Below are 17,500 nucleotides of genomic sequence, written 5' to 3'. Positions count from 1 at the left end.
CTACAACTATGGATTAATCCCTTGCTTTATATTTCCTGTAAAAACAGAAAACGCAAACCACGAAGTTAATGTACCCAGTAATGATTCTTACTTTTTATTTCTTTTTACTTTTTATTTCATTTGGACAAACTCATTATTCATCTCACAACAATTGGTTTATGCTAATTACAGTCAGATCTCTTGCTTGATGATTAATTCACGGCCAAATGTGTTTGTGAACAGATAAATAAAGTTGTGAACAGATAAACAAAGCTGTGAACAAATAAACAAAGTGTAAATTGCAATTCGTTACGAATGTTTTCCTAATTCGGTTCATAAATCCCTTTAATAATAAAGGTAATCAAAAGAGCCTTCTTACATCAAATACCTTATTATTATTATTATTATTATTATTATTATTATTATTATTATTATTACCTCTATCAAGGAAGTTGGAAGGAGGTTATGTTTTACACCTTGTTTGTGCGTTTGTTTGTGTGTGTTTATTTGTGAACAATTTCATGGCCACAATTTGAATTGCATAGTAATCAAACTTGCAGAGATTAACTGTTAGGTAAAAAGCTGTAAATTATTAGATTTTGGAAGGTCAAGGTCACGGTCAAGCAAAATGCCCAATTTAGATAATCAGCCTATAAGTTTGGGCATCATTGTCATAGAGACTTCAAACATGGTTCATATTTAAGTATACGAAAATCCACGCCAATTAATACATGTTAAGGTCAAAGGTTAAGGTCAAGGTCTAGATATAAGCTGCCGCGGCAGAGATCTGCGCTCTTCTTAGTGCCTCTCTATAGTCAATTCTTTTTAGTGAGGCAGAATTGCACCGACTCGCTAGGGTGCCCTTTTAGCTCGGAAAAGCTTCCTGATCGCTGATTGGTTGAACAAGATAATTCTAACCAATCAGCGATCAGGAAACTTTTCCGAGCTAAAAGGGCACCGCTGCGAGTCGGTGCAAATGCGTCTCATTAAAAACAATTGAGTATAGTTACTACTACTACTGCTACTACTGCTACTATTATTATTATTATTATTATCATTATTATTATTATTATTATTATTATTATCTAAGGTAAAACCCTAGTTAAAAAAAAAGGATGCTATAAGCGCAAGGGCTCCAACAGGGAAAATAGCCTTGTGAGGAAAGGAAATAAGTAAATAAATAAACAGCAAGAAAATTAAGGAGCAATCAATATAAAATATTTTAAGAAAAGTAACATTAACTACAATCATTCTACTATTAGCGTGCTTTTTCCCATTCGTATAGGGTAACACGGTTGCCTTCTGTTGAAGGACTTTGCTTTGGCTTTTGGCATTAAAATATATCTTTCCTATATACTATAAAGAGACACTTGTGTCAGACTTAGAAAAAGGATCACCCCTATACTAATCGATTTACAATGGCTGCCGATTAAAACGAGAATTGAATTTAAAATATGTACAATAACCCAACAAGTTATCAGAACCGGGCGGCCAAATATTTAAGAGAATTGCTACATATTGCGCAGCCAACAAACCGTGTCGACACGAGAATAGTTACAGATGGCTTCAAACTGTTGGAACCTAGATATATGTCTACTTTAGGCTCCAGATCCTTTAAATGTGCGGCCCCGAGACTATAATAAGCTCCCACGAAACATTCAAATAATTGTAGACATTAAGGCTTTCAAGAGGAAACTGAAGACTTTCTTATTTTAGCAGTCATACAACAGTGACGATTTAACAGTAAATGAACAATACGCGATATGAAACGTTGAATACTCTGAACGAACAAGGTAAAACGACAGTGGAGGTCCTGTAGAGAGCGGGGTTCCCCTGCTATATGGGACCGGAAAAGCAGCCATCAAAGTAAAGTAGGGAATATTATCAACTGAATGGAGAAGGTTCATAGTCTATATGGAATACTGATTCTACCGAATAAGGTCAAATAAGGCCTACTGGAAACGTCCCTGCCTGGCGATCTGCTGGATTGCAATTCGAGCCCTGCTCAAGCTCGATAGTTTTTCGTAGTGTCTGTAACCTCACCATCCTTTTGAGCTAAGAATAGGGGGTTTAGGAGAGCTTATAGGTCTACCGTATGAGTCATCAGCAGCCATTGCCTGGCTCTCCCTGGTTCTATTTTGGATGGAGAGGGGCTTGAGCGTTAATTATGTGTATATATAGTCAATCTCTATGGCATTATCACTGTCCCTTGCCTCTGCCATACATGAGCGGCCTCTATACCTCTAAACCGTGAGCTATAAATAAGGTAGTATTGGACACTGATCATATGTATATATCTTTCACTGTCTTGGGGTAGAGTTCTCTTGGTTAAGGGTAACACTCGGGCATACTATTCTATCTTATTTCTCTTCCTCTTGTTTTTTCAAGTTTTTATAGTTTATATATGAAAGATTTATTTTAAAGTTGTTACTGTTCTTAAAATATTTTGTTTTAATTGTTAATTACTTCTCTTGAAGTTGCCTTATTTCCTATACTCACTGGGCTATTTTCCCTGTTGGAGCCCTTGGGCTTATAGCATTCTGCTTCTCCAGCTTGGGTTGTAGCTTAGCAAATAATAATAATAATAATAATGATAATAATAATAATGATGATGATAAGGATGATGATAATAATAATAATAATAATAATAATAATAATAATAATGATAATAATAATAATAATAATAATAATAATGATAATAATAATAATAATAATAATAATAATAATAATAATAATAATAATAATATATGGTTAGTCTCTATGACAATTTCCCTCTCCCTTGCCTTTGCCATTCATGAGCGACCTTTATACCTTTAAAGCATGAGTTATAAACAAGGAAATAAAGGATTCTTTTGCACGATATAATCTACTACTATCTATTCACTTCCTCGCAAAACGACAACCTTTGATATCTCCTCTTCCAAAGATCATGAAAGAAGTATTTCCGAGAGAAGACTTCAAAAAAACCGGATTCGCCTACAGAATAATGTCGAAATTTAGCGCGTATTTCAAACGGAATACTTTTAAAGAGTAAATATGAGCTGCCCAAAGAACATTTTAAGAGCTAGGCAAGATTTACTGACAGAATACTTGTCTTATATGAAGTTGCTTATAGAATGTCTTGAAAACTAACATGAGTTGCACACAGAATACTTTTAAACCTCAGAAAAAAATCCTAGCAGAATACTTTCAAAATAAATATGAATTGTCCTCAGATTAATTTTTTTCCCAGAATACACAAATTGCACACAGAATGCTCTCAAACCTAAGCAAAATTTACCAGCAGAATACTTTAGGGCTAAATATAAATTGCTCTTAGATTACTGCTGTCCACAGAATACACGAGTTGCAAACAGCATACTTTCATAATCAAATACGAATAGCTCTCATAATAGTGTTATTCACAGAATACTTCCAAAATTACTAATGAAAATGCATCGCACGAAACTTTCTTCTCCAAATAACAAAAAGAAAGAGTAAATCATCGTATATGCCACAGTCCAGCAAATGGTTCTCTGGGAAACTTTGCAAGCACAGAGGGCTTGTTTGCTTGCATTGCTGCTTGGAGTTTTAATCGAGGAATTCTGGATAATCGTGTTTGCGACGAGAACAGCATTGGGATTCTGCTCGGAAATGCAACACTGGGTAACAGAAGAGGCCACATCTTGCAGGAAGATGTAAATGATTTAAGATAGTCTTGGAGGTTTACTTCTTAGGAAACGATGGAATATTGGTGTAGCATTTCTTTCAGATTTGAAGCTTCAAGATAATTGAGAATTGCCAGGGTAACAAAAAATATAGAAATGATAAATATGGAGATGACGAAAGCATGAAAGATGCTTGATATATGAGTTTTAGGAGAATTTAATTCAGTATCATATATTTTACCATATTTTTCGAAAATTAGTGGGGTAGTTTCAAGGTACAAGATAAGCGCCGAATAACGAAAATTATAGAAATGAAAATATGGAGATGACGAAAACATCAAAGATACGAGATATTTGAGTTTTAGAACAGTTCAATTCAATTTATTATATTTTACCATAAATTCTAGACTCGAATCTTAACTCATGTGAATGTACAAATAAGTGGTTCCCTTTGAGCATGTAATTTCCAAGGGTAGAGAGAATTTGACATTAAGAATAAATTGAAGTGATGGGTGTCGAGGGTCTTGGAGAAGTTGCAAATGAAAATGGAGAACATTTCATAAGTTTCTGTCCAGAAAACAAACTCGTCATTGGAGGTACTCTTTTCCAGCACAAGGGCATCCACAAATATACGTGGACTTCACCATGTGGCCATTACGAAAATCAGATAGTTCACATTGCCATTAATAATGAGAGAAGGAAGACGCTGAGAAATGTAAGAAGCTATAGCGGTGCAGATATTGGTAGTGATCACCAGCTCCTCATTGCCACACTGAAATTAAAACTGAAAGCACCCAACAGAAAGGTGGATTAAATACCCAGGTTTGATACAACTAAGCTTTTAGAGGAAGAGCACAGAGAAACATTTGCAATTGAATGTAGGAATCGATTTGCAATCTTAGAGACTTTAAGAGACGAAGAACAGACAATTAATGAAGAATGGTATGATATTAAGAACAATATCAGTCAGTTGGTAGTGAAGTCTTGGGACACAGTTACAAGGAGAAAGCCGGGGATATCAAATGATGCTTGGGAAACTATAAAAATGAGTCAGAGACAGAAATTGATTGTTGAAAGTTTTTGAGGAAGTAAGGAAAATTTCAAGGTAGAGCGGGCTAAATATTCCAGTATTGACAGTGAGGTCAAAATAAAATTCAGGAATGACTGGATAGAATATTTAGGCAGTAAAGTAGATGAGGCTGACAAAGCTATGAATTCAGGAAGTGCTATGGTGTAAGAATTGCTCATAGAATTATTAATGAAATCTCGAGTGGGACAAAGAAGAAGCATATACCTATCAAAGAGAGAAATGGCTCTGTTATAGCAACAGAAGATGAAGAAAGACAACGTTGGATTGAATACTTCAGTGAGGTTTTGAATTGGCGATATAAAGGGAATAATTTGATATATATATATATATATATATATATATACATATATATATATATATATATATATATATATATATATATATATATATATATATATATATCCTGTATATATATACACACACACACATATATATATATATATATATATATATATATGTATATATATATATATATATATATATATATATATATATATATATCCTGTATATCCTGTATATATATATATATATATATATATATATATATATATATATATATATATATATATATATATATAAATATATATATATATATATCCTGTATATCCTGTATATATATATATCCACACACACACACACACACACACATATATATATATATATATATATATATATATATATATATATATATATATATTCAAATAAGCCATATATATTTTTGATACATTAATGTCTGGATTCTCTTAACGACCTCGGGATCAGAGCCCCAGGCGAAATCACACAAAGACAAGAGCTTGGCTCCGGCCGGGAATCGAACCCTGGTCGGCAAGCCTGTATAGACAGTGACTAAGCCACTTGGCCACGAAGAAGGATAAAAGTCAATGACAATTCTTCTGTACTTATACCTGTCGAATTCAGGTATTTTGTACTTAGAATTGAAATCAACCCATCCTCACCATCGTAGCTAATTGGTAGTTTGTTACTTGGCATTCAATTAATGATAAATTTTGCACATTTTTACGTGTTTTTCATATTCAAATAAGACATATATATTTTTGATACATTAATGTCTGGATTCTCTTAACGACCTCGGGATCAGAGCCCCAGGCGAAATCACACAAAGACAAGAGCTTGGCTCCGGCCGGGAATCGAACCCTGGTCGGCAAGCCTGTATAGACAGTGACTAAGCCACTTGGCCACGAAGAAGGATAAAAGTCAATGACAATTCTTCTGTACTTATACCTGTCGAATTCAGGTATTTTGTACTTAGAATTGAAATCAACCCATCCTCACCATCGTAGCTAATTGGTAGTTTGTTACTTGGCATTCAATTAATGATAAATTTTGCACATTTTTACGTGTTTTTCATATTCAAATAAGCCATATATATTTTTGTTACATTAATGTCTAGATTCTCTTAACGACCTCGGGATCAGAGCCCCAGGCGAAATCACACAAAGACAAGAGCTTGGCTCCGGCCGGGAATCGAACCCTGGTCGGCAAGCCTGTATAGACAGTGACTAAGCCACTTGGCCACGAAGAAGGATAAAAGTCAATGACAATTCTTCTGTACTTATACCTGTCGAATTCAGGTATTTTGTACTTAGAATTGAAATCAACCCATCGTCACCATCGTAGCTAATTGGTAGTTGTCCTGGGGCTCTGATCCCGAGGTCGTTAAGAGAATCCAGACATTAATGTATCAAAAATATATATGGCTTATTTGAATATGAAAAACACGTAAAAATGTGCAAAATTTATCATTAATTGAATGCCAAGTAACAAACTACCAATTAGCTACGATGGTGAGGATGGGTTGATTTCAATTCTAAGTACAAAATCAGGTGTTCTCCTGATGGGAAAGGCCTTTCAACAAATCAAGCAAAAGGAACCGCTCGACGGTCTTTGTTCCCGGATGAAATTGCGACCTTCGACTGAAGTCTCGGGTTGGATTTGAATGTCGCAAATACCTTTCTCGAGGCCTTCAAGGGAAGTATCTACGATAAAATTAACGAGAGAGAGAGAGAGAGAGAGAGAGAGAGAGAGAGAGAGAGAGAGAGAGAGAGAGAGAGAAATCCGGAAGTCTAAGTTACGAAGGGATCAAGAGCTTAACCTGGATATAATTCTAAATATTAAGATTTCACTAGAGTCAATATTATTTAGCGAGGCAGATTTACATCGACTCGCAGGGGTGCCCTTTTAGCTCGGAAAAGTATCCTGATCGCTGATTGGTTGAACAATATCATTCTAACCAATCAGATAGCAGGAACTTTTCCGAGCTAAAAGGGCACCACTACGAGTCAGTGCAAATGCGCTTCATTTAAAAAAAAGACTATAGATGTAATACTGCTCTTATCCTGCCATGAAATTACTTTATTCGTTTATGTGAGCCAAAGCAAAAGACAATGTCCCAGAGACCGATTGTATATTGTACAGTTGGACGCATGAATTCCTAGCACACCTAGCTCTGAGGAATTGCACGCTGTCACACCCTTTCTGCGAGGAGAGTTCATGTGCTTAGCCCTACCCACCACCTCTGCCATCCCTCCCTACACTATCTGTTTGGTTGCGTGTCCCGAAGTAAGGGTGTGATAAGGTGCACTTTCTTAGAGGTGTCATCGGATATTCCTATGTCCAACTGTACATATGTACGGCGCCAAAGCTCCCCACCCTCCCAAGCTAGGACCAGGGAGAGGCAGGGAATGGCTGCTGATCATAGCTCACAAGGACCGTAAGGTTGGAGACAATACAAGAAACTATCCAGCTTGAGCCTGGCTCCCACTCCTGTCCAACCGATTGCAAGACATGGACGTTTCCAATGGGATGCCACAAAACAATGATATATTTATCGCGGTGAAAGAAAGGGTTTGTGTATCGCCATGATCGGCAAAGCTGTACTAGTCAGTGCCACCCATACTAGTTTGGTTTGCTGTGAGCGATCAGACTAAAGTCATAACCATAATTAATCTGCAAATGGCCAGCGTGGTGAGGAAATGGCCAAACCGCAGACTTAAATAAAGACAAGTATGAGGCCTATGTCCTACAATGGACTAGAAACGGCTGGATTTGTTGTTGTATATATATATATATATATATATATATATATATATATATATATATATATATATATATATACCGTATACACAATAAGTACTAAAATTATCTACCAAAATTTTATCAATAGGAAAATTAAAATAAAATGCAAATTAATTCAAAACATGTCTTGGATTAGATTTCTGAAAAATCTGTATATAGTTAAGTTATAAAGGGTGAAAACTCGAAGGAGATTTGAGCTGGTGCCATATTTCCTCACCCCAACTGATCGACTTGAGAAGTATAGTGACAATATAGTAAAAGTGGTATTTGTTTTGAACACCGTTGTCATATCTCGCGATATGTTCAAGAAAATTTAGACTAGAGACTTGCTGGCAAAATAGGAAAAGTGGCATCACCGCATATTTCTATCATTATTATTATTACTTGCTAAGCTACAACCCTAGTTGGAAAAGCAGGATGCTAGAAGCCCAGGGGCTCCTACAGGGCAAATAACCCAGTGAGGAAAGGAAAAAAAAAATATTTTAAGAACAGTAACATTAAAATAAATATCTCCAATATAAACTACATAAACTTTACCAAAAAAATAGGAAGAGAAATTAGATAGAATAGTGTGCCCGAGTGTACCCTTAAGCAAGAGAACTCTAACCCAAGGCCATGGTACACAGGCTATGGCACTACCCAAGACTAGAGAACAATGGTTTGATTTTGGAGTGTCCTTCTCCTAGAAGAGTTGCTTACCATAGCTAAAGAGTCTCTTCTACCTTTACCAAGAGGAAAGTGGCCACTGAACAATTACAGTCCAGTAGCCCCTTGGGTGAAGAAGAATTACTTGATGATCTCAGTGTTGTCAGGTGTATAAAGACAGAGAAGAATCTGTAAAGAATAGGCCAGACTGTTCGGTTTATGTGTAGGCAAAGATAAAATGAACCATAACAAGAGAGAAGGATCCAATGTACTACTGTCTGGCCAGTCAAAGGACCCCATAAATCGCTAGTGGTAGTATCTCAACGGGTGGCTGGTGCCCTGGCCAACCTACAACGTAGTCTTCACTCTTTGCAGTTGGATTTTCGAGGAAAACTTGCCAGATCCATAAAAATGGTATGTTTTTAAAATACTTTAATATAATTTTTCGTTACTTCTTATGTCGTTTATTCATTTCTTTGTTTCCTTTCCTCTCTGGGTTATTTTCCTTGTTGGAGCCCTTGGGCTCATAGCATCTTGCTTTTCCAAGAAGGATTGTAGCTTGGCTGGTAACAATAATAATAATAATAATATACATCACGAGGAATACCAATGTTACTGTACCTTAAGCGACCCGTCAAAAATGATAGCTAAATATTTAGATAGATATATACACACACATATTCTACACTTCCCACCCTCCCTCCCTCTCCTTTCGAGGTACCTCCTCTCACAAGGGTAGGACTATTCCCTCTCCCTTTTTCATAGGGAAGGGAAGAGACCGAGGAGTTATATGTCTGGAAAGGACGCTGAGCGTGACCATATATATATATATATATATATATATATATATATATATATATATATATATATATATATATATATATATATATATATAATATATATATACACAAATCTCTCTCTCTCTCTCTCTCTCTCTCTCTCTCTCTCTCTCTCTCTCTCTCTCTCTCTATAAATATATATATATATATATATATATATATATATATATATTTATACAGTATATGTATATATATATATTTATATACTTATATATATGTATAAATATATATATAAATAAATATATATACATATATATTTTATGGTCATGCTCAAAAGCATTGCCAGACATATAACTGCACGGTCTCTCCCCGTCCCTCCGATATGGGCATATGCATATCTAAATATATATGTATATATATATATATATATATATATATATATATATGTGTGTGTGTGTATATAAGTATATATATGTATAAATGTGTGATTATATATATATATATATATATATATATATATATATATATATATATATATATCCAGACACTTTTGCTCTTTATGATATCAGAGATTATATACCACAGAAAAATCACCAAAAACACTTCCCATTTCATATGGGTGACTTTGAGGGGCCGAGCAAACCTCACAAATTACGAAAGACTATAGCAGGTGGAAGTTAATGACCGCGCTCTAAGGGGTATATGGTAATAACAATGGAGTTGTGATGCTCATTGAGGTGTGTGGGTGGTCTGTTGTCCAGAGAGAGAGAGAGAGAGAGAGAGAGAGAGGGGGGGGGGAGCAGATGATTGTCCTCTGGGGGATGAGGTTATCTTGGGTTTCAGAAAAGGATGGGTGCTATAGATTACAGGTGATCAATGACACTGGAAGAGCAATTATTGCATTTTATAGCTTTCTCTCTCTCTCTCTCTCTCTCTCTCTCTCTCTCTCTCTCTCTCTCTCTCTCTCTCTCTCTCTCTTTCTGGAATAAACTGTCTTCATGTTCTTTTTACCATATTTTCCTTTATAATAAAATTCTCTCTCTCTCTCTCTCTCTCTCTCTCTCTCTCTCTCTCTCTCTCTCTCTCTCTCTCTCTCTCCAAACACACACATACAATTACATACATATGTGTACTGTATATATTTGCTTACATCTTCACTTATATGTATGTGTGTATGTACTCCCTTAAGGGAAATTTTGAGTTTATTCCTAGATTTAAATATTAGGGATATTAAATGTATGTATGTATGTATGTATGTATGTATGTATATATATATATATATATATATATATATATATATATATATATATATGTATGTATGTATGTATGTATATATATATTCATATCAACTTTTATGTATATTGATAATTATATTAAAAAGAGGTAAGAGAGACATTAGTGTTTTACCTGTTTTGTCGTTACAGCTTAGCTGATAATGATAATAATAATAATAATAATAATAATGATATTAATAATAATAATAATAATAACAATAATAATAATAATAATGGGTTGTGATATTTTCTTTGGTTAATATAATACTAAGTAAGAACTAAACTCCATTAGTGGTGTTTTTCATTACCTCTTACAAGAAGTATTATTTGTCCAGCTACAACTATGGATTAATCCCTTGCTTTATATTTCCTGTAAAAACAGAAAACGCAAACCACGAAGTTAATGTACCCAGTAATGATTCTTACTTTTTATTTCTTTTTACTTTTTATTTCATTTGGACAAACTCATTATTCATCTCACAACAATTGGTTTATGCTAATTACAGTCAGATCTCTTGCTTGATGATTAATTCACGGCCAAATGTGTTTGTGAACAGATAAATAAAGTTGTGAACAGATAAACAAAGCTGTGAACAAATAAACAAAGTGTAAATTGCAATTCGTTACGAATGTTTTCCTAATTCGGTTCATAAATCCCTTTAATAATAAAGGTAATCAAAAGAGCCTTCTTACATCAAATACCTTATTATTATTATTATTATTATTATTATTATTATTATTATTATTATTACCTCTATCAAGGAAGTTGGAAGGAGGTTATGTTTTACACCTTGTTTGTGCGTTTGTTTGTGTGTGTTTATTTGTGAACAATTTCATGGCCACAATTTGAATTGCATAGTAATCAAACTTGCAGAGATTAACTGTTAGGTAAAAAGCTGTAAATTATTAGATTTTGGAAGGTCAAGGTCACGGTCAAGCAAAATGCCCAATTTAGATAATCAGCCTATAAGTTTGGGCATCATTGTCATAGAGACTTCAAACATGGTTCATATTTAAGTATACGAAAATCCACGCCAATTAATACATGTTAAGGTCAAAGGTTAAGGTCAAGGTCTAGATATAAGCTGCCGCGGCAGAGATCTGCGCTCTTCTTAGTGCCTCTCTATAGTCAATTCTTTTTAGTGAGGCAGAATTGCACCGACTCGCTAGGGTGCCCTTTTAGCTCGGAAAAGCTTCCTGATCGCTGATTGGTTGAACAAGATAATTCTAACCAATCAGCGATCAGGAAACTTTTCCGAGCTAAAAGGGCACCGCTGCGAGTCGGTGCAAATGCGTCTCATTAAAAACAATTGAGTATAGTTACTACTACTACTGCTACTACTGCTACTATTATTATTATTATTATTATCATTATTATTATTATTATTATTATTATTATCTAAGGTAAAACCCTAGTTAAAAAAAAAGGATGCTATAAGCGCAAGGGCTCCAACAGGGAAAATAGCCTTGTGAGGAAAGGAAATAAGTAAATAAATAAACAGCAAGAAAATTAAGGAGCAATCAATATAAAATATTTTAAGAAAAGTAACATTAACTACAATCATTCTACTATTAGCGTGCTTTTTCCCATTCGTATAGGGTAACACGGTTGCCTTCTGTTGAAGGACTTTGCTTTGGCTTTTGGCATTAAAATATATCTTTCCTATATACTATAAAGAGACACTTGTGTCAGACTTAGAAAAAGGATCACCCCTATACTAATCGATTTACAATGGCTGCCGATTAAAACGAGAATTGAATTTAAAATATGTACAATAACCCAACAAGTTATCAGAACCGGGCGGCCAAATATTTAAGAGAATTGCTACATATTGCGCAGCCAACAAACCGTGTCGACACGAGAATAGTTACAGATGGCTTCAAACTGTTGGAACCTAGATATATGTCTACTTTAGGCTCCAGATCCTTTAAATGTGCGGCCCCGAGACTATAATAAGCTCCCACGAAACATTCAAATAATTGTAGACATTAAGGCTTTCAAGAGGAAACTGAAGACTTTCTTATTTTAGCAGTCATACAACAGTGACGATTTAACAGTAAATGAACAATACGCGATATGAAACGTTGAATACTCTGAACGAACAAGGTAAAACGACAGTGGAGGTCCTGTAGAGAGCGGGGTTCCCCTGCTATATGGGACCGGAAAAGCAGCCATCAAAGTAAAGTAGGGAATATTATCAACTGAATGGAGAAGGTTCATAGTCTATATGGAATACTGATTCTACCGAATAAGGTCAAATAAGGCCTACTGGAAACGTCCCTGCCTGGCGATCTGCTGGATTGCAATTCGAGCCCTGCTCAAGCTCGATAGTTTTTCGTAGTGTCTGTAACCTCACCATCCTTTTGAGCTAAGAATAGGGGGTTTAGGAGAGCTTATAGGTCTACCGTATGAGTCATCAGCAGCCATTGCCTGGCTCTCCCTGGTTCTATTTTGGATGGAGAGGGGCTTGAGCGTTAATTATGTGTATATATAGTCAATCTCTATGGCATTATCACTGTCCCTTGCCTCTGCCATACATGAGCGGCCTCTATACCTCTAAACCGTGAGCTATAAATAAGGTAGTATTGGACACTGATCATATGTATATATCTTTCACTGTCTTGGGGTAGAGTTCTCTTGGTTAAGGGTAACACTCGGGCATACTATTCTATCTTATTTCTCTTCCTCTTGTTTTTTCAAGTTTTTATAGTTTATATATGAAAGATTTATTTTAAAGTTGTTACTGTTCTTAAAATATTTTGTTTTAATTGTTAATTACTTCTCTTGAAGTTGCCTTATTTCCTATACTCACTGGGCTATTTTCCCTGTTGGAGCCCTTGGGCTTATAGCATTCTGCTTCTCCAGCTTGGGTTGTAGCTTAGCAAATAATAATAATAATAATAATGATAATAATAATAATGATGATGATAAGGATGATGATAATAATAATAATAATAATAATAATAATAATAATAATGATAATAATAATAATAATAATAATAATAATGATAATAATAATAATAATAATAATAATAATAATAATAATAATAATAATAATATATGGTTAGTCTCTATGACAATTTCCCTCTCCCTTGCCTTTGCCATTCATGAGCGACCTTTATACCTTTAAAGCATGAGTTATAAACAAGGAAATAAAGGATTCTTTTGCACGATATAATCTACTACTATCTATTCACTTCCTCGCAAAACGACAACCTTTGATATCTCCTCTTCCAAAGATCATGAAAGAAGTATTTCCGAGAGAAGACTTCAAAAAAACCGGATTCGCCTACAGAATAATGTCGAAATTTAGCGCGTATTTCAAACGGAATACTTTTAAAGAGTAAATATGAGCTGCCCAAAGAACATTTTAAGAGCTAGGCAAGATTTACTGACAGAATACTTGTCTTATATGAAGTTGCTTATAGAATGTCTTGAAAACTAACATGAGTTGCACACAGAATACTTTTAAACCTCAGAAAAAAATCCTAGCAGAATACTTTCAAAATAAATATGAATTGTCCTCAGATTAATTTTTTTCCCAGAATACACAAATTGCACACAGAATGCTCTCAAACCTAAGCAAAATTTACCAGCAGAATACTTTAGGGCTAAATATAAATTGCTCTTAGATTACTGCTGTCCACAGAATACACGAGTTGCAAACAGCATACTTTCATAATCAAATACGAATAGCTCTCATAATAGTGTTATTCACAGAATACTTCCAAAATTACTAATGAAAATGCATCGCACGAAACTTTCTTCTCCAAATAACAAAAAGAAAGAGTAAATCATCGTATATGCCACAGTCCAGCAAATGGTTCTCTGGGAAACTTTGCAAGCACAGAGGGCTTGTTTGCTTGCATTGCTGCTTGGAGTTTTAATCGAGGAATTCTGGATAATCGTGTTTGCGACGAGAACAGCATTGGGATTCTGCTCGGAAATGCAACACTGGGTAACAGAAGAGGCCACATCTTGCAGGAAGATGTAAATGATTTAAGATAGTCTTGGAGGTTTACTTCTTAGGAAACGATGGAATATTGGTGTAGCATTTCTTTCAGATTTGAAGCTTCAAGATAATTGAGAATTGCCAGGGTAACAAAAAATATAGAAATGATAAATATGGAGATGACGAAAGCATGAAAGATGCTTGATATATGAGTTTTAGGAGAATTTAATTCAGTATCATATATTTTACCATATTTTTCGAAAATTAGTGGGGTAGTTTCAAGGTACAAGATAAGCGCCGAATAACGAAAATTATAGAAATGAAAATATGGAGATGACGAAAACATCAAAGATACGAGATATTTGAGTTTTAGAACAGTTCAATTCAATTTATTATATTTTACCATAAATTCTAGACTCGAATCTTAACTCATGTGAATGTACAAATAAGTGGTTCCCTTTGAGCATGTAATTTCCAAGGGTAGAGAGAATTTGACATTAAGAATAAATTGAAGTGATGGGTGTCGAGGGTCTTGGAGAAGTTGCAAATGAAAATGGAGAACATTTCATAAGTTTCTGTCCAGAAAACAAACTCGTCATTGGAGGTACTCTTTTCCAGCACAAGGGCATCCACAAATATACGTGGACTTCACCATGTGGCCATTACGAAAATCAGATAGTTCACATTGCCATTAATAATGAGAGAAGGAAGACGCTGAGAAATGTAAGAAGCTATAGCGGTGCAGATATTGGTAGTGATCACCAGCTCCTCATTGCCACACTGAAATTAAAACTGAAAGCACCCAACAGAAAGGTGGATTAAATACCCAGGTTTGATACAACTAAGCTTTTAGAGGAAGAGCACAGAGAAACATTTGCAATTGAATGTAGGAATCGATTTGCAATCTTAGAGACTTTAAGAGACGAAGAACAGACAATTAATGAAGAATGGTATGATATTAAGAACAATATCAGTCAGTTGGTAGTGAAGTCTTGGGACACAGTTACAAGGAGAAAGCCGGGGATATCAAATGATGCTTGGGAAACTATAAAAATGAGTCAGAGACAGAAATTGATTGTTGAAAGTTTTTGAGGAAGTAAGGAAAATTTCAAGGTAGAGCGGGCTAAATATTCCAGTATTGACAGTGAGGTCAAAATAAAATTCAGGAATGACTGGATTGAATATTTAGGCAGTAAAGTAGATGAGGCTGACAAAGCTATGAATTCAGGAAGTGCTATGGTGTAAGAATTGCTCATAGAATTATTAATGAAATCTCGAGTGGGACAAAGAAGAAGCATATACCTATCAAAGAGAGAAATGGCTCTGTTATAGCAACAGAAGATGAAGAAAGACAACGTTGGATTGAATACTTCAGTGAGGTTTTGAATTGGCGATATAAAGGGAATAATTTGATATATATATATATACATATATATATATATATATATATATATATATATATATATATATATATATATCCTGTATATATATACACACATATATATATATATATATATATATATATATATATATATGTATATATATATATATATATATATATATATATATATATATATATATATCCTGTATATCCTGTATATATATATATATATATATATATCCTGTATATCCTGTATATATATATATCCACACACACACACACACATATATATATATATATATATATATATATATATTCAAATAAGCCATATATATTTTTGATACATTAATGTCTGGATTCTCTTAACGACCTCGGGATCAGAGCCCCAGGCGAAATCACACAAAGACAAGAGCTTGGCTCCGGCCGGGAATCGAACCCTGGTCGGCAAGCCTGTATAGACAGTGACTAAGCCACTTGGCCACGAAGAAGGATAAAAGTCAATGACAATTCTTCTGTACTTATACCTGTCGAATTCAGGTATTTTGTACTTAGAATTGAAATCAACCCATCCTCACCATCGTAGCTAATTGGTAGTTTGTTACTTGGCATTCAATTAATGATAAATTTTGCACATTTTTACGTGTTTTTCATATTCAAATAAGCCATATATATTTTTGATACATTAATGTCTGGATTCTCTTAACGACCTCGGGATCAGAGCCCCAGGCGAAATCACACAAAGACAAGAGCTTGGCTCCGGCCGGGAATCGAACCCTGGTCGGCAAGCCTGTATGGACAGTGACTAAGCCACTTGGCCACGAAGAAGGATAAAAGTCAATGACAATTCTTCTGTACTTATACCTGTCGAATTCAGGTATTTTGTACTTAGAATTGAAATCAACCCATCCTCACCATCGTAGCTAATTGGTAGTTTGTTACTTGGCATTCAATTAATGATAAATTTTGCACATTTTTACGTGTTTTTCATATTCAAATAAGCCATATATATTTTTGATACATTAATGTCTGGATTCTCTTAACGACCTCGGGATCAGAGCCCCAGGCGAAATCACACAAAGACAAGAGCTTGGCTCCGGCCGGGAATCGAACCCTGGTCGGCAAGCCTGTATAGACAGTGACTAAGCCACTTGGCCACGAAGAAGGATAAAAGTCAATGACAATTCTTCTGTACTTATACCTGTCGAATTCAGGTATTTTGTACTTAGAATTGAAATCAACCCATCCTCACCATCGTAGCTAATTGGTAGTTTGTTACTTGGCATTCAATTAATGATAAATTTTGCACATTTTTACGTGTTTTTCATATTCAAATAGGCCATATATATTTTTGATACATTAATGTCTGGATTCTCTTAACGACCTCGGGATCAGAGCCCCAGGCGAAATCACACAAAGACAAGAGCTTGGCTCCGGCCGGGAATCGAACCCTGGTCGGCAAGCCTGTATAGACAGTGACTAAGCCACTTGGCCACGAAGAAGGATAAAAGTCAATGACAATTCTTCTGTACTTATACCTGTCGAATTCAGGTATTTTGTACTTAGAATTGAAATCAACCCATCCTCACCATCGTAGCTAATTGGTAGTTTGTTACTTGGCATTCAATTAATGATAAATTTTGCACATTTTTACGTGTT

Source organism: Palaemon carinicauda, chromosome 12, assembly GCF_036898095.1.
Source record: "Palaemon carinicauda isolate YSFRI2023 chromosome 12, ASM3689809v2, whole genome shotgun sequence".
NCBI classification, from domain to species: domain Eukaryota; kingdom Metazoa; phylum Arthropoda; class Malacostraca; order Decapoda; family Palaemonidae; genus Palaemon; species Palaemon carinicauda.
The sequence above is the reverse complement of the archived record's forward strand: the minus strand, read 5'-3'. Positions refer to the sequence as shown.